Here is an 18793-nt window from a genome sequence, read left to right as displayed (position 1 = left end):
AAGACAGAACATCATCTCCTTTGATCTTCCAGCCTTGATTCATTAGTTTTCAAAAAGAACCAATGGTGAGAGCCAAGAGGATCCTCAAATCTCATATTAATCAACCCCCCATTCCTCCCCATCAGTTTTTGCTTGCTCAGAGATGGATGGATAAACGCAACATTACTGTGCTCTTTTCAGTAAAGTGCTAGGCGGGATTCCATGAAAGATTCATTTGCTCTTTCTTCTTTTACATAATAGGTAGAGAGTGAGCACACATCTCTTCGCTGTGAGGAGCTGCAACATAAAGAATCCCACCAAGAGGGAGAACCTTGTATCTTTTTGATATTGGGTGAAAGGCGCACTTGTGAATAAATTGTTCCATGGCAATTTTGGCAACTGACAACGTTCTTCTTCAGCGCAAACAACTGATGTAAGTAAGGTGTTAGTTAGGTTGTTTTTTTTTAACTCACTTTACTCCAAAATGAGAACAGTGAGACAAAGTTGGAAAGCTTAGAGCCTTGACTTTAAGGCTTCTACTTCCTGGAGAAGCTCTCTTTTAACAATACTTTGAGCTGCTTCTTCTGTGATGGGACAAGAGAAGAATGGTCCAGTGAGTGCATGGGCTGCAGCATCTTTAGTGAAGATAGCATACTCATGCCTCACATTAATATTCTACGCCATTCACTATTGGAGGGTGGGAATGGATGGCATGGAATAGGCTCCTCTCTTGCATGTGGCATGTTCATAGAATCGTAGAGTTGGAAGGGACAATGAGGGTCTTCTAGTCCAACCCCCTGCAATGCAGAAATGTTTTCCCCAACATGGGGCTTGAACCCACAACCCTGAGATTAAGAGTCTCATGCTCTACCGACTGAACTATTGGGCTACAACTCCCATTATCCCTGGACTACTGGCCATGCTGGCTGGGCTTGATAGGAGTTAGTTGAGCAACATCTGGAGAACCACAGGTTCCCCATTAGAAGGTTCTATTAGCACATCATCTAACAATGGCCAGAGTCAGGGACAGGACAATGGGCAGGAGGAATCATTGATTTGGTTCAGAAGGCCTGCTCTTTATCCATGCTTGTTTGCATGACAATAATGGCAACATATGGCATTACACAAGTGATCTTTTTTCTAAACAGCTGCAGATGCTTTTTTTGTACTATGCACGTATTTTGAGGGGTCTGAGTTAGTTATTTTATAGTTATAATGGTTATTGTTATGCTTTATTTATGATATTATTTTGTATTTTATACCCTGTTGTACATTGCCCTAGGCTCCCTTAGGAGGAAGAGTGATTTATAAATGAAACAAACTAACAAATAAATCTGTCTCTTTTTCCATTCATTTATTTGCATTATCTACATAGAAAAAAAGTTGTAACAAATATATCAAACCTGCAAGTCTTGAAGCAGAAGCTATACATCATGAACAAAAATGAAAGAGGGCGAAATGGCTATGATTTATACAAAGGTTGCATATTTAATTTAATTTAATTTAACATGATTTATATACCACTCAATCAACAGAAATACATATGTGTTTCATTCACAGGTGACTGATTTCAAGTTCGGAGTGGCCTTGCGGGAGTCTTCAGCAACTGCTTTCCATTGCAAGTCTCTGTCCGTCCCCAATCTGAGTTGAAATCTGAGTCCAAATAAAAGCCTATTGACTTGGTAGTCTTGCCTTTCTTCTAAGGCATTATGAGGCCATCTACTTTATCAGTGAGGATCCCAGCTGCAAGTGGTTGGGCATGTGGATGGGATTATGCCATTGAGAGAGAGAGATGGTGCATTATAGTTGAAATAAAATATAAGCAAAGAAAAAGTGTGCTTGACTAGGTGAACATCTGGCTTTGATTCTGAATCTAGCTTGTTTGTCAGGATCAACTAGGATTTGAATGGTGACTTCCTCATTTGTGTCCTGGTTTCCCTGCTCTCTCACGTTGCAACATGGCTCTGCTCACCCCAGCAGTCCATTGGTACATCCTGGCCTGCTGTGTACTGTATTTACTCAAATGCAATGCGCCATCAAATCTAATGCGCACCTCAGTTTTCAAAACCTTGAAACCAAAAAAGTATTTGCTGGTGAATGTAAATGTGCCATCAAATCTAAGGCCCATCCTAATTTTCACGACAAAATTTGGCCAAAAAAGTGCACATTACACCTGAGTAAATACGGTACTTCTAGCGCAAGCCTCGATCTTTGCTTGATCAACAATCGGTCTCTGACCTTGAGCCCCAGTGCCTATTTCTGTTTCCTTCTTTCAGATTACTTGGCTCGGATCTCCTGCTATACCACCTACCCAGTTCCAGATCATGTTTTCCTGCAACCTCTACCTTCATATTAATGCTCCTCACAATCTGCCCCATACACCTTAGGTGTCTATCCTTTGTGGAGTTTCATGTCTGCTCTATTTCATAGGACCCAACACTGGCATTTGTATGATACAATTGAAGTCTTCCTTGTGGGCTTCCCATAGGCATTTGGTTGGCCACAGTGAGAACAGGATGCTAGACCAGATAGGCCTTTGGCTTGATCCAGCTGGTCCTTCTTATGTTAAAACATTGCTTTTGGAAACAGCATAATACAACTTGATCATCTGTGTCTTGACAAAACAAACATTTTAAAGCAAGAACGCATGAGGAACAGAAGCACACTTTGAGTTTCCGAGAGAACAATAATTCCACTGGCTTGGTTGCAATCAGCATGGCTTCAAGTAGTGACAGACCACTGCCTGTCCAGTATGTTTCCAGTCTGAATGTTCCAGCAAACTACGCATGACTTCATGAATGGAAGGGTTGATTTCTTCAGGTGCTTAACAGACTTCCATAGGCATTGTTATTGCCAGATAGGTACCAGATCCAGCCACTAGAGAGAGACAACAGACAAGAGACCACACACTTTAGTCCAATATATAAACGGTGATTTGCATGTGTGTTCTGAGTGGCCACCGTTGTGCTAGAAGATCTTCAGTATAACTTATTCCTGAGGAGAAGGTAGAATATGCTATTAAAGCATTGGCGTGCATAGCAGTTTGATTTGTCTGTCAAGTAAGGAGATAGAAATATGAAAATAAGTGGCAATATAGAGATGAAAGGTCATATTGCTTTGTGATTTAAGCTGCTAGTTCAGGAGAATGTGAATATGTTCAGAGCCAAGGTAGGGAAGTATTGACGTACATGGGGGAAGGAGGGAGAAGTACAAGGAATGCAGTGGTTTCAGCTGCCTCATCTCACACTTTTCACATCACTCTGCCATGCTTTCCTCACTGGAGAGATTTCTAGGAAGCCACTACCTGTTCCTCTTTCTTGATTTGCCCTAAATCCAGTGTTAGAATGGATTGGAATTGCAACTAGCAGGGTGGAATTATGGGGGCACCTGTCCCAGAGGCAATCTCGACAGGGATGCAAAATAGACATCATAATCATAGAATATACTTAAAGAGTATATTCTAGTTATGTAGCCTTTTCTTAAAGAGAAAGAGTATATGTAGCCTTTTCTTTTCAGCATGCTTTTTTAAAAATCAGATCTCAGTTTGCCCAGAGGCTTTGTAAGGACGGAAGGGAGGGCAGTGCCAAAATGGGAGAGAGACTGACATTTATGCAAGCAGTGGCGGACCTTGGCATCTCAAATTTCAGTGGTGCCCAGTGTGGCAGCAAAATCTGGCACCCTCTGCCTCTTGCCTTTCATTGGACTTCAAAGTTGCAGCTCCTGCTGTGGTGCCCCAGAAGCTCTGCTCCTGGTGTGACCAAACCGGTCATGCCCCCCTACATCTGCCTTCGATGCAAGCATTTTCCATGAAAATTATTTGTTTTATATCAGGGGTCTGTAAACTTTTTCCACAGGGGGCTGGTCCACTGTCTCTCAGTCCTTGTGGAGGGCCAGACTGTGTGTGTGTGTGTGTGTGTGTGTGTGTGTGTATATACACACACACTGAATTCCTATATTCCTATACACACTGTAAGGAGGGCAAGTAGTCCCCCCCAACCCCAGCTGCCTTCTTGGTTTGCTGCCTGCCTCATTCGCCGAAGGGCTGGTGGCAGTGGTGTGAAACGGACTTCCTCCCTGTCTAGAGAAAGACGGCGTTGCGCTTACCTTCCCAGGGGCCACCGCCGCCACCACAGCTGCTGCTGGTGAAGCAGGTAGGCAGAGCGAGCTTGTCCGTTCTGCTCTCTGGCCCACAGGAGCACCAGGGTGGTGGCGGCAGGGGTAGGAGGAGGAGGAGGCCAAGCAGTGGCAGCTCTGCCAATCAAACCAGGCACAGCGTTTGATTGGCAGAGCCACTGCTGCTCGGCCTCTTCCTCCCACCACCATCTTCGGGAGTCACAGCTTCATAGCAGGTTCTGGCTTTGCGGCATGGGCCAGATTTATAAGCCTGGGGGGCCACATCTGGCCCCCGGGCCTTAGTTTGCCGACCCCTGTTTTATATGCTATTTCCACACTTTCCCACAATATACATATTTTTGTACACAAACATATTTGTTTGCAGAACTGTATCACAAGATTAGGGGAAGTGCAATTTTCAAAAGATAACTGCATTTCATCTCTACAGTGCAAATTAGTCAGGTTCACATTAAAATCTGAACTGAAGCAGTTCTCCCCCAACCCTAATTTAATTTCTAACACCCCCCTCCCTGATAGGAGCAAGGGCTTTGTTGAAGTGAAAAACAAGTAAAAGAAAAGCCTCACTTCTTTTAATTCACAAAACGTACTTTGTTTTCTTTTCAGCAGAGAAGTGAGCACCGTGATGCATCCCTTCTGACTTCACCTTACACATGTGCAGGCAGTATAGAGGGGAAATATCCTAGAAAACAATATGTGTGATAGAACTTGCATTGTGCGAACACAAACAACTATTTAAGGAGTGGTATTTGGTGCAGAACAAAGGATTCTGGATATCCTTATCAGACTTTTCTCCCAAATTTTATTTTTCCTTCTGCCATGGGATGAAAAATGTTACCACAAGGATGCAATTTCCCACATCGGAGAGGGAAACCATTTCCTGAGTGATCCTAGTGAGAAGCTCTAAATATTGTTTCATCTCCACATGTGGTTTTGCAGAATGATTTATAGCCTGGGCTTCTAGTTGCAGAAGCAAACTGGCGTTTTCCTTGTATTCAAAGAGCATGATAGCCAAGGATGGAACTACAAGCTACAGGCAACACTGAACTGCTTCTGAACAGCATAATGAGCAGCAACACTTACCCATGTTATGATGCCATCACATTGTCCTCTACATCACTGGCTGCTGCTAGCATGGGTAGGAAAATGCACAACAGGGTGACATCACTGGAGAAAGAGGGAGAATGTGACACAGGGCTCTTATTTTTTTGGCAGCATCCCTGTGCCAAACCGATGAATATTACTTGCTTCTCTCTCTCTCCCCCTGCAGTTGTTACACTTTAGTTTGAGGCAACGTTATTTATAAATGTATTATTCATCTTCCTGAAATGATTGGTACATGCAGTGATGCTGGTTCTTTAATAATGTGATATCCGACATGTTATGGATTGCATGGGTAATAAATGCTGAACAGATGACACTCTGAATGACAAAGAGTTCTAAAGCAAGATGCAAGCACCATCCGTATACAATGTCTGTGAGCTTACAGCCAGCTTCTTATACGAGGAAGCTGCCTTTACAAATTGAACACTTGTCCCATCATTGGGGGCTCTGTACATGATTAAATGCTTCGTGGATTTGTTAGGATAGCTTTGGATTTCTGGCCTCATAGACTCATGCTTAAGAGAATTAAACATTTTCTTTATAAAGAAAGGAATGCTTTTTGCTTCTGATTATCCTGGTGCTGCATTTTAAATTGTTGTTAGTGTTTGCTGGGTTTTTAAAAATAATTTTGATTTCATGTGGCTTTTTATATTGTATTATTATTTGCTTGTAAGCTGCCTTGAGGGCCTGACTTGGGTCAAAAGATGGGTTAGCAATTTAAAATAAATACAGATAATTAATATGCTAGTGGTTAGGGCCTTGGCCTAAGTAATATGTTTGGCTAATTTCCTAGAATGCTGTTGTGCTCAGGTCCTGCTAATGTTCTTGCAGTGGCCAACCAGCTCATGGGCAGCTAGTTGGCCACTGCAAGAACAGGATCCTGGTCTAAATGGGCCACTGGTCTGATCCAGCACCACATGATACATGTAATGTGTAAAGTGACTCTGCTGCAGACCCCAGACATGTAAGATTGCTTTGAGAAACAGCACTTCTCATACTGCCATGGCTATATCAAAAGCAGGGGAGGGTCAGAGGTCAGTGGCAGATCAATGATTTGCATGCAGAAGATTCAAGGTTTACTTTCCAGCTTCTCCATATAGCGCTGGGAAGACTCCTGTCTGAAACTCTGCCAGTCAGTGTAGACAAAGATGAACTAGACCAGGGTTTCTCAAACTTGGGTCTCCAGCTGTTTTTGGACTACAATTCCCACCATCCCTGACCACAGGTCCTACTAGTCTGGGAAACCCTGAATTAGGGTACATCAGGATTTGTTTCTTTTTCAATATACAATTTTGCCACTAGAGGGAAGTGTTGGAGAAAGGAAGTTCTTTGCCTTCTTGCTCCAGAGAATAGAAAGGTACAACAAAATTATCTCTGATTCTTCTGTCTTTTGCAATATATGTGGCAATTGGCATACATGTTACAATGAATGAAAATCAGCAAAAGGAGATGTGTGAATTTACTACCGGCTAGAATAAAAAAACACCCTGCTGCTGATATAAAGGAGACTATGGCAGACTACTCAGGAGGAAGGTGGGGATGGTTTTAAAAATAGAACAATGTTCGTCTTTATGACTGGTGGGTAAAGGGAGGGTTTGACTATTGAAAAATCCCTGAGGGTGCAGTGTGATTCTTCTCACTAAGACATACAGTAATGCACTTTTCTCCCACTGTGGGGCTGGGCCACCTGATGCCAGAGACTGAGGACATCTTTACCTGCAGCACAACACCACCCCCAAGCACAGCACCTCTTTAACATTTACCCACACAAGTTAATGCTAATCATTCCTTATAGTGCATGTAGGAATGACACCAGTTGAGAAGGGAGGCTATACCTTCTCTTTGCAGCTAATCACCCTAGTCTCTGAAAACTGAGTGTTGATCACTCTATAGTCCCACTGTCTGCAAAGCTCCATCCTGGGTTTTGATTCTTGGTCATGCTAACAGTTTTGAGAGAGGAAACCATGTTAGTCCACTGCAGTAGCAAATGTCAACAAAGGATATTTGGGCACCTTTTCTTTATTGTGGCCATAAGCTTTCATGGACTGAAGCCTACTTTGCCAGATCATATACTGTCAGTCTCAGAGGGGAAATCCTGCAGGAACCCTCTCATTCAGTCATCCTGTTGATACTAACATTTGTAGGGCTTTTTGGAGGAAATATGCAATTTCCAAATAGTGTATCTGCTAATTTTTTAACCTCTTGTCATTTTGCCTGTTCCTGTAAACTGCTTTGAGGCTTTATTACAACCCAGCGGTGTATAAATCTTTTGAAACAAACAAACAAATTGTCCGCAGTGAAAGCATGTGACTTGGCCTGATTTCATGAGTGCCTATCTTTGTGCTTGTAAAGAAGATAACCCCCAACTTGAGCAGATGAATGAGCTATGCAAGGCTCATCAGGTGCTAGTGCAAGGCAACCACAGTTGTATTATTTTCCGAATTCTCATTCCTACTATCTGGCTTTTGATTGCCTGTGCCCTTTGGGAAGCTGCAGCTCTCTTTCATTCCATTTTCCCTCCTCCTGTTCCCCAGTGGCAGAAATGAATCAGTTCACTGGGATGGCTTTGGAAAATACAGATTGTGCACCAGCATTTCGTAAGATTCTCCCCCCCCGCCCCAAATGAAAACATCTGCTGGGGGAACAGCTGCAGAGGATGTCTGTGTCTATGTGGGCTCTCCTCGCTTCAGGTGATGTGCTTGCTTGAGTGAGCCAGCCGCCCAGCCAGCCAGCCAAGCAGGCGTTGCTTCATCACTAGACGGCGCCTCAGTCCACCAAAGGAGATCTTTGCTCAGCATGCTCCAGTGAGCTCTGGCAGCATCCGGATATGGCAAAGTAACATAAGCCCGTGGAGTCGAGGAAAATAAAGCCTCCCCAGAGTTCTCTGCATGGCCCCTTGCACTTGCTTGGTGGAATGTTGGCACAGCAGTTTGCAACTAGCATCTCCAGAACAGAAGGCGTCCCTGCCTAATAGGAGACTGTCATGTCACCCCTCTGTGTTGTTAATTCCTTCTTACACATCCCCATGCCTTTTCACAGAGCGCAGTTGTAGGCAGGAGACATATAATGAGGTGGTGCGTGATATACAGTATAAAAGGCCTGACAAACAGCATCTGACTTCTTCCGGGGAAGCATCCTTTCCCATTTTGACTCGCTGAAATTTCGTGCCTATTATTGGCAACAAGCAGCTGGCTGGTGTGTAGGAGGGTTTTGTGTGTGTGGCAAAATGCAGCACTGCAGCCTTGCAAAGAACAATTTTAAAAGGGCACCCGCAGCCTGCTCCTCTCACCTGTGGGGCTCCTCCTCCTCCTCCTCCTCCCTTGCTGTTGCCTCACCTTGCTGTTGTGAGTCATTTCCCCCCTTCTAAAATATCCATGCTTGCTTCTAAAATATCCCTGCCTGCAGCTTCTGCAACTCCTGTAGTATTAAAGGGCTTCTAGCTTTGGGGGCTAGGATAACTGTACAGAAAGCCACCGTGGTGCTGCCCTCCTCTTGAAGCCTAAATGGGGGAACCTGTGGCCCTGCAGATGCCATTTGACATGATTTCCCCACCATCTCTGCCCATTGGTCATGCTGGCTGGGACTGCTGGGAGCTGGAGTCCAACCCCATGTGTTGAGCCACAGGCTCCTCATCTCTGCCTTTCAAGAGCAGCTGTTGCGGCCATATGGGCAGCTACAAAACAATTGCATCTTCACAGAGGAAGGAGCTGTGGAAGGCATATTAAGTTTGCCATTGAGATGCTTTGGGGGAATCAACTGCTTTTCAGCCCAGCTAAACATAAGAGCATAAGAAGAGCCTGATGGACCAGGCAAATGGGCCACCTAATTCAACATCCTGTTCACCCAGTGGCCAACCAGATGCCCCTGTGGGAAATTGTCAAACAGGACCCAAGCACAAGAGAGCTCTCCTCTCCTGTTGTTTCCAGTAACTGGCATTCAAAAGGATTACTGCCTCCATCTGTGGAGGTGGAACATAGCCATCATGGCTTGTATACAATAGCATTTGCCTCCACAAATTAGTCCAGTCCTCTTCTAAAGCCATCCAAGTCGGTGGCCTCCTGTGTGAAGGAGCAAATTCCATAGTTTACCTATGCACTGCACAAATAAGTACTTTCTTTCACCTGTCCTGAATAGCCAGGTTTGTTGGGTGTCCAGAAGTTCTAATATTACAAGACAGGGAGACAGGCTATGAGAGAGGGAAGCAGCCGTCTAGCCCAGCATCCTGTTTATAGCAACAACCAATTAGATGCCCCTTGGAAGCCCACAAGCAGAGCTTGAAGGCAATAGTCCTCCTGTACTGTTGCTCTGGGGACGCGGGTGGCACTGTGGCTTAAATCACAGAGCCTAGGGCTTGCCGATCAGAAGGTTGGCGGTTCGAATTCCCCCGACGGGGTGAGCTCCCATTGCTTGGTCTCTGCTCCTGCCAACCTAGCAATTCGAAAGCATGTCAAAGTGCAAGTAGATAAATAGGTACCGCTCTGGCGGGAAGGCAAACGGCGTTTCTGTGCGATGCTCTGGTTCACCAGAAGCGGCTTAGTCATGCTGGCCATATGACCCGGAAGCTGTACGCCAGCTCCCTCGGCCAGTAAAGTGAGATGAGTGCCGCAACCCCAGAGTTGTCCATGACTGGACCTAATGGTCAGGGGTTCCTTTACCTTTACTTTTACCTTTACCTTTACTGTTGCTCTGAGTGACACTGAGGTTTCCAGTGGCTACTGAATATTAATGTTCCAATAGCAATTGATAAATATGTCTTCCATGGATTTGTTTAATCCCCTTTCAAAGCCATCTAAATTAATGGCTACCATCACATTTCATAAATAAAGAAATCAGTCTTCATTTAAGACCATTGGTTTATGTAGATCAATGTCCTCAAAACCGATTGGCAGTGGCTGTCTAGTGTTTCAGGCACAAACGTTTCCCAGTCCTAACTGGAAATGCTCAGGATTAAACCCAAATGTATGCTTTCTACCACTGAGTGTCATGAACTGGCAGGATGATGGGGAGAAGGAAGAGGAGTGTATCCAGGATTGGAACACATTGGGGCAAGTCATGGATGGTGAAGGAAGTACTGACAGGGTGACGGAGAATGGCAAGGGGATGGGGGTCAGTGCACAGGAACCAGAGCAGCAGGACCCATCACTGGAGCCAGAGAGGCCCTTGTCTCCACAAACATGGTAGACTCTAAGACATAGGGAGCAGTGGGAGTGGTGCTCTAGGAGGCTAAGGCAGGCAAGGACTCACAGCCCAACTCCCTAGCCGGTCAGGTGGGGTTCACTAGCTCTGGGAGAAGGTGTGTGATTCCTCAGCTGGTTTAGGCTTGGAACAGGTGAGGGTCGCATGCCTCATCAAGCCCAGATGCTGCAATCGGCATGCAAAAGGGAAGCAGAGCTGAGGTGCTGTGTCTGCTCAACTGCTCATGTTGATGGGCCTTGGCTTGGATGCACCTGGACCTCTAGGGGACTGTGCTTCAGGTTTGACTCTGAACTGTATCCTGACTGCTGAACTGCAGACTTGGCTACTTGGATCGTCCCTGGACTGCATTTTCTGACTTTTGCACTTTGGACTTGACACACTGACTTGCTGCCAGGTAGGTTCTACCAGTTTTCTATATCTTTGTGATACTTTCATTATGCAATCTGTTCATGACTGCCACTATTTTAAATATAGAGTTGCATCTTCCTGGAAACTTCTTTAATTTCTGGTTTGGCATTCTAATGATTTACCAGGTATATGTGAGGCTATCCCTGAAAAAAGAAATCACCCCAGAATCCTAGGTGTAACCTGGTGCCTACAAGCACCTAACGATGACTAATTCAGTCTGCAGTCTCCATCTTTAGATTGAGTCAAAATGCAGACCTCAATGCTTCAAGATTCAGGCCAATCTTTTCATTTCTCCTTCACATCCCCACAACACTTGCTTTGTGTAACATCTCACCTGAGCTTGCATATTATTTTGCAACATGTTGTTTGCCCAACTACGGAATTTGGAGTGCTTTTCCTCCTTCTTATGGACAAACGTGGTTATCTTTGCTTTTTATGAAAAAATAAAAAGGATGTGGGTTTGCAGAACATCATGGCTACATCATACCTAGATTATGCTGCCAGAACAACATGCACTGCTTTTATCATGCTTGTGCAGCATGTGCAAATCAAACCACAGAGCTTTTGCATAGGACATATGAAAAATGTCCCTATTCAGTCATGCTCTGTCCCATCTGAAGAGCTTCTCTATTATTCTATCATATGGGCTTGCAAGTACATGCATGGACATCACCTGATTCATATCCCATGTCAATGATGCTCATCTGAATGTGTGAATGGCATCCATTGATATTGTATTTGAGAACCAACATCAGATGTGATGTGTGAGATGCAAGGTGTCTCTTCTGGCTTTTTTAAAAATTGAAAAGCAATTGTGGAGGTTGTGAATTGGATCACAGCAGCAGTGTGGCCCCCTCCCCATGGGCTATTTTGCAATCAAGTAGTTTTCCCACCTGCAAGGGGGAAAAAAGATGAGATTCCTGTACTTTCCACTGCAGGGTGGAGAAGTAGTTTGGGGGAATGTTTTTTTATTTGAAAAAACAGCCTTCAGGGAACAGGTTAAGCACTTCTTCTTCCAATACCACCACCATAATCAAATCTGAAGTGCTGCGAAGCTTTATATTACGGTAAAAAAGAAAGAGAGAAGTCAGAAGACTCATCAGTCTCTCTTGTTATGTGTAGTTTAGACCTAATGGTAACATGAAATGATATGAGAATTCTGCTTTTGGTGTTTCAATCTGTAGCGCAGTGGTGGTTGGAATCCATTGGTCTCCTTGTCTTCTGCCTTCCAGTCCCAAGAGTAGGTGGAGCTGGAGCCAATGGCAAGCAGATCCACCCCTAAATGCTTGTAAGTAAGAAGGCAGGCAGCTGTATGCTATCTGAGGGAAGACTGAGGATGGTGGGGCAACGTTCCATTCATAATGGACCAGCCTCCACTGCTGTAGTGGCTGTTTTGCACATAAAATTCATCCATTGATGTTGTTGTCACCACGTCGTACCCAGGCATGTGAACTCAACCTAAATCTTCCAGTGCCAGCCAGCGGCACCTCCGTAATGTAACGACTGCAGTACAGCCTTGCAAACAAAAACGTTTCTGCAGTTTGGAAGAAAGCTGTGCTGGTGCACATGCTTAGGACTGTGAATGTGCTATCTGTACCTTATCTGAATCTATCTGTACCTTGGAGGATGAATACATTGGAATGCAGCGAACAGCATGCCATGGTAATGGGGCCATATAAAACTGATAGAGCTCTGTGTGTTGAAGTATGTCGGCTGAGGATTCTGTTGGGGAATTTCATTATACTTCCTAGAGTTGTGAATTGTTGCAGCTTTAGTGGTTTATAATAGCTGAAGATCTATTCTCTCTTTATTTTCTCTCTTAAATGGAGAACAGGACAGAAGAGCCTTTTTCTCTCTTAGTAATCTTTTTTCCCTTCTCTTTGGGAAGAGGCCCTTTGAAGCCTGCTTCTTCATTGTTGTGCAACATGGGCTTTGAGCAGAACAATACCACTTCTTCCTCATTTCTTAGTTATGATTTCTGGGACCTTGAAGATGTGATGCTTTTGGAATTTTTTGTGTGCATGCTGGTCTAGAAACAGGGTGCTACAAAAGGCGTTTCTACTTTTTTTTGTCTGTCTATCATTTGTGGTTTCTTTTTTGTCTCCTCCAGCTGAACTTTTTATGGATTTAGTTCTATAGACATTACAGCTCATTAGAGTTTTACAGATATTTCAGTTTGATGAGTTAAAGATGCCCAGCCTAACACCTTTCCTTTAGCACAAAGAGGAAATTTCAGCTTGTACCAGATCAATTTTATCTTTAAAAAAGCATTGTACCAATAAAACCACAAGTGCTTTGTTAAATACATGTGGTGGCTTTCTTGTGCAGAATATGTTGTCTTAGTGTTTGTTTGTTTCAGTAAAGGCATCTGTATTGTCTTCTTCTCACCCCCACTGCTATAGCAATTCTGGCCAATAGAGAAAATGACCTTCGTGATTGGAAAAAGGCCAACAAACTGGAGTCTTTAAGAGGATGGCTATTTTCTTTAAAAAGGACCAAGAGGAACTATTGGCAGTTAATCTGCACATTGTAAGGAAGGGGGAAATGATCTGATGGAGGAAGTTTTGAGGCCAGCAGCTCTATGAGAGATTGCCCTGTGTCATTTCTGGCTGAAATAAATAACAGAACTCTCTTAGTTTTGCATGTTATGGAAGAAGAGCTGGTCTTTATGTGACTTTCAATTTGTGCCTTTCCGAGTTTCTAGTTGGGAACTTCTGTATTTCCACCATATAGCCCCTGCATGCTTAAGGATTCTAGGATGTGTTCTAAGGAGTACACTCAGTTCAAATGGGGCACTGGGCAGACCTGTTGGACCTCGCTATTGCTCACCTTGAACTGGTGGTGTGATCTAGAGCCAGGGCCAGCTAAAGACATTTGGGTGGGTGAGTTGATGGACAAAGATGGCGCCCTCCATTCTGCATACCGAAGCTGGCTGGACTGGCAGCTCGGGAGAGCATTCTCACGAGGGCAGAAATCTATTTTAAGCAGTGCTGAACAGACCACCGCTCTCTCTCCCTTCCCCCAGTATCCTTGCCTAGAGCCCACCCAACACTAACCTGGAGTGTCTCAGGAAGATTAATTGTGGTGGACAAGTGGGTCTTCAGAGAAACATGTTTGCTATTGAAGACTGAATGAAGAAGTCTTGATGAGCTTCCAACCCACCACCCCCAGGATTCCCTGTAACACAGTCTGGTGACCACTGCAGCATCCCCTCCCACTTGTTAGCCCTGAAATCATTCCCACCTCTGTTGTATCCATCAGTAGCTTGCAAGGTCTCTGAGTTGTGACTATGTCACTTCTATGTGCTGCTTAGCTTCAAGCCACACTGCCAATAAAGAAATAAATAGCAGCAATATTAGTTGCATGGATTACGTAATGTGAAAAAAAAATGGCTCCAAATCTCCACCTAGGATTTAGACCTGTCATAATCTGTTAGTCCAGTAGTGGAGAACCTCTGGTCCATGTGTTGAATGCATTTAAGATCCGTTTTTTAAAAAGCAAGCAATGTAAGATTTGCCCCAATGGACCAGGGCAAGACTCAACTAGTCCAGCATTCTGTTTCCAGGAGTGACCAGATATAGTTCCCTCTGGTTGCTTACAAGCAAGGCAAAATATGATGGCTTCCCTTTGTCATTTGCCCCTTGTACCTGGTTTTTAGAGGTATGCAGCCTCTGATTTCAGTGGAGGAATTCTGCGCATGCAGTTCCTTCCCCAGTGAAATCATTTGGACTTGTGAGTACTTTAGCTGGGTCCTGTCTAATAGGTTTAAACTACAAGGAGGAAGATTTAGGAAGGGACATTCTAATTAAAAGAGCAATTCACCAGTGGCATAAGGTGCCTAATGAGACTGTGGAATATTCTGTTGTGGAGGCTTTCAGGAAAAGATTGCACAAACATCAGGCCAGAATTCTTTTTGGCATAGCACAACCCATTTCTGGGCAATTGGTATGTCTATATAATTCACAGGATCATGTCACTTATGTGATTTCAAGGCTTGTCTAGCACCCACAGCCTAAGTAAAAATATTGCAAATGATTATTGCAACTTTTGCAAGTAATCAAGCCATGCCCAGGCCTTGCTTTCATCCACAGCATATGGCTGACTTCCTACAGTCACAAAGGTCGACAGAATTCCGCACCTGTGCAAACAGCTCTCCAGGTAAATGGTCTAATTCAGTATAAGGCAGATTCCCTACCTTGAGCAAGTTGATATTGCTCAACTGCCGCACACAATTTTGATACTGTATTCAGCAGTGCTGGGAAGCTGTTTCTTAGATATTTTAAAGGCTTCCAGTGACTGCTCCTCTCCTTTATGTGATGAGGGCAAGAGGTGAGTTGTTCAAATCCCTCTTGTTTGTCTATGATGAAGCTGTATTGATTCCTGTGAATGATAAATATTGCATTATGTGCTGCTTATGGCGAGCCATTTGCTGACGGGACTGAATTATCTTTGAGTATTTCATCCTGTCTCCCCATCCTTCCTCCACCCCACCGATGACCAGCTGTCTAAAAAACCAGATCCCCCACCCTGACAGTCTTCTCCAGCAGGCTTCTTTGCATTATTTGATAAATGTCTGCAGTTTGCTGCAAACAGTGGAGGAGACAAGCACAGCCTGCAGAACGGAGGACAATCGTGATCTTCAGGCACCTCTCCTCTCAAACTGCTAGAGTTGGCCCTAATGAAGCAAATGCACTTCATTGTTACAGCCAATTTTCCCTCTCCTCCTTCCCCTGCCAGTCACTCTGGTAGCTAAACACAATTCCCTCTTTGATTGTCACACACAGGTCTCTGCTGGGGAGGCAGAATGCCATTCAACAGCACAGCGTTGGCTGGGTTGAGCTGGGTTTTTAAATGTTAATTGTATTTTGACATTCCTGGTTGTGACACACATTTTGATAATGTTTGGCTCCTGGGCTGACAGTGAGAGGCACATGGAGAGAAGGATAAGTCGCACAGTTATTGTAAAGGCAGCCACCCTGACCAGGAGTTTGGGAGAAAACAAGGAAGTGACGCTCATCTATTCAGCTACAGAGTCACAAGGGCTTCTAATTATAAGCAATTCTGTTCCTAGGAAACTAAGAGACTAAATCAACACCTGCATGGCTCCATAGCTGCAGCTAGAGGTACAGTCACTTGGCTTTCTCAGAGAATTGGGCTCAAAGTGAAATCTCAGACTAGGAGCTGTTCCTTTATGTCACCCACTCTGTGCAGAATGAACAAGCTTCACTCTTTGGAGCGAAAAGAGGCTAGGAAGGTTGATGACTGAAAGGGAGAAGAAATTAAGGCTGTGGCTGACAATCCTCTGCATGCTTCTTTGGACTTCAGTGAGGTTTAAGTGTATGTTACCAGTAAAACTGTCTACACTCTTAGAAGATGACATGTTTAGGTTCACTGTTCCTTTACCCAGAAAGCTAGGTGCAAACAATTGTAGGATTTTCTGTATGCTTGATTGTCTGATTCAGAGGTGCCTTAATTCTGGCTGCGTTTGCTTCTTTGAGAAAAGTTAACTATTCCCCTTACACTGTGACTGACTAATCGTCAGTGAAATGGAAAACCTCTTTCTCGTCTCCCTCCCCCCCACTGCCCCAGGTACTGATGCAGGTTTCCATAATCACCTAGGGTTATTTTTAATGGGTGGAGATGCTATTTCACATGCACACAAAATGAACTCATCAATAATTGTAAATAAATTTGGCTGCCCCATTTCATAGTGATAGGGAGGCTAAAGCAAAATATTTTTAGTGGTCTTAAAGTGACAACCCAGCTGATGTTTATTATGGTAGAGTACCCAATTGCTCTGAATGAATGGATTTAGTTGGTACCTAACTAGGTATTAGATTCTTGATCACAGGTGACCATGATGCCAAGAGATCTTTTGCTAACCTTGCTATTGCAAGGATGAGGGAAATCTCAATCCTACAAACGACATTCATATAATAGATGCCTGTACAATTCAAAGGGCTGATTTATACATGCATGGCCAACAATATGAAGACTACTATGCTAACAGTATGAAGAATTCAACATGTATAGTTCAGACATTTTGCTGAACCTTATCAAGTAATGTGCACACACATGAGAATCAGTCATTGTATGCTATCCCAAAGGGCTGGTTACTTTTCCATACCAGATATTTACTACCTTGATGTATTTTCTTTTTTAAAAAGTTTGGCAGAATAGAAATATTTGCAAATAAATAAAACACAAACATTAAAGTTATTTTTATCAAAGCAGCAACTGATTAACCTTTGGTGATGAAATAAAGTCAACCTTGGTTCACCAGAAGTGATTCTAATCTAATTGGAGCTCATGGAATCACTTTTTTTTAAAAAAAGCTATCGTATATATGGAAAAATCATGCTTGCTAGAATTGGTTAGATTGATTAGATGGTTTGATTGATCTTACGTAATTTTTCTAGAGATGTTCCTGTGAGCAGAATCAATATTAGTTTCTTTTTAGCTAGTCATACCTTAAAGATTTGTCACCAGATAAATTATGCAACTTTCCCCTGCTCATTTTGATAATTTCAAAGCAATCCCACAAAGTGCAAAGCACTCATCTGGAGTAGAGCCAAAGAAAATGCAATTTTACCTAGCTGTAGTGACAGCAAAGTCGAGTCCTTTGGAAGGGAGCAGATGCAAGCCCTTGAAGGTTGTGGCCAGATGTTGCAAAGACTCCTGACTGCTCTCATAATATAACTCTGGTGACTGATTAAAATAAAGTAAAACCAAATAAAGGTATGTTCCCTGTTGCAGACAGTTACTGCCTTTGTATGTTGAGAGCTGAGCCATTATGTCTCTTAAGTTTCTTATTATATCCCAGGCTTTTCACTTAGTTATATGCACCCTCGTGTTTTGTTGAATCAATATAATTAAGATCGAGAGGAAGGCAGTGGTTACAGCTTATGCTAAATCCAGTGTATTGTCCAAATACCACAATTTTCCATTTCAAATATGGGTTCATTCATGCATCTTTGCAATTGGTTAGTCTTGGAAACCAATAGTACAGGTCTCATACATTAAACAATTACCTCTCTCTGAGTCAGGGTCTTCTTTTACCTTTATGGGAGGGAACAATATTGAGGACCCATGTATCAATGTAGTACAAATGCCAAGTTCCTTGGGGAAACGAGGCTGTGCACGCACCTTAGAAAGATACCACCTTTGATATTCCTTTCTCATTGGGTTTCCTGGCTTCTTGTTGTTGTTTAGTCGTTTAGTCGTGTCTGACTCTTCGTGACCCCATGGACCAGAGCACGCCAGGCACTTCTGTCTTCCACTGCCTCCCGCAGTTTGGTCAGACTCATGTTGGTAGCTTTGAGAACACTGTCCAACCATCTCATCCTCTGTCTTCCCCTTCTCCTTGTGCCCCCAATCTTTCCCAACATCAGGGTCTTTTCCAGGGAGTCTTCTCTTCTCATGACGTGGCCAAAGTATTGGAGCCTCAGCTTCACGATCTGTTCTTCCAGTGAGCACTCAGGGCTAATTTCCTTAAGAATGGATGCGTTTGATCTTCTTGCAGTCTATGGGACTCTCAAGAGTCTCCTCCAGCACCATAATTCAAAAGCATCAATTCTTCGGCAATCAGCCTTCTTTATGGTCCAGCTCTCACTTCCATACATCACTACTGGGAAAACCATGGCTTTAACTATACGGACCTTTGTTGGCAAGGTGATGTCTCTCTGCTTTTTAAGATGCTGTCTAGGTTTGCCATCGCCTTTCTCCCAAGGAGCAGGCGTCTTTTAATTTCGTGACTGCTGTCACCATCTGCAGTGATCATGGAGCCCAAGAAAGTAAAATCTCTCACTGCCTCCATTTCTTCCGCTTCTATTTGCCAGGAGGTGATGGGCCCAGTGGCCATGATCTTCGTTTTTTTGATGTTGAGCTTCAGACCATATTTTGCGCTCTCCTCTTTCACCCTCATTAAAAGGTTCTTTAATTCCTCCTCACTTTCTGCCATCAAGTTGTGTCATCT

At 43.7% G+C, this 18793-nt stretch overlaps 1 long non-coding RNA gene across 2 annotated transcripts in view; it reads left to right on the top strand.

Moving 5' to 3' along the window:
- Positions 1 to 1664, top strand: part of LOC309534622 — a 44521-nt gene extending 42857 nt beyond the window's left edge. For both annotated transcript variants that reach the window (XR_014220808.1, XR_014220809.1), the window contains exons 2-3: positions 241 to 412; positions 1540 to 1664. This is a non-coding gene — a long non-coding RNA (uncharacterized lncRNA). The remainder of the gene's footprint in view (positions 1 to 240; positions 413 to 1539) is intronic.
- The last annotated feature ends 17129 nt before the right edge of the window (positions 1665 to 18793 follow it).

Source organism: Podarcis vaucheri (assembly GCF_965113315.1).
Source record: "Podarcis vaucheri genome assembly, chromosome: 6".
Taxonomy (NCBI): Eukaryota; Metazoa; Chordata; class Lepidosauria; order Squamata; family Lacertidae; genus Podarcis; species Podarcis vaucheri.
The sequence above is the reverse complement of the archived record's forward strand: the minus strand, read 5'-3'. Positions and strand labels throughout refer to the sequence as shown.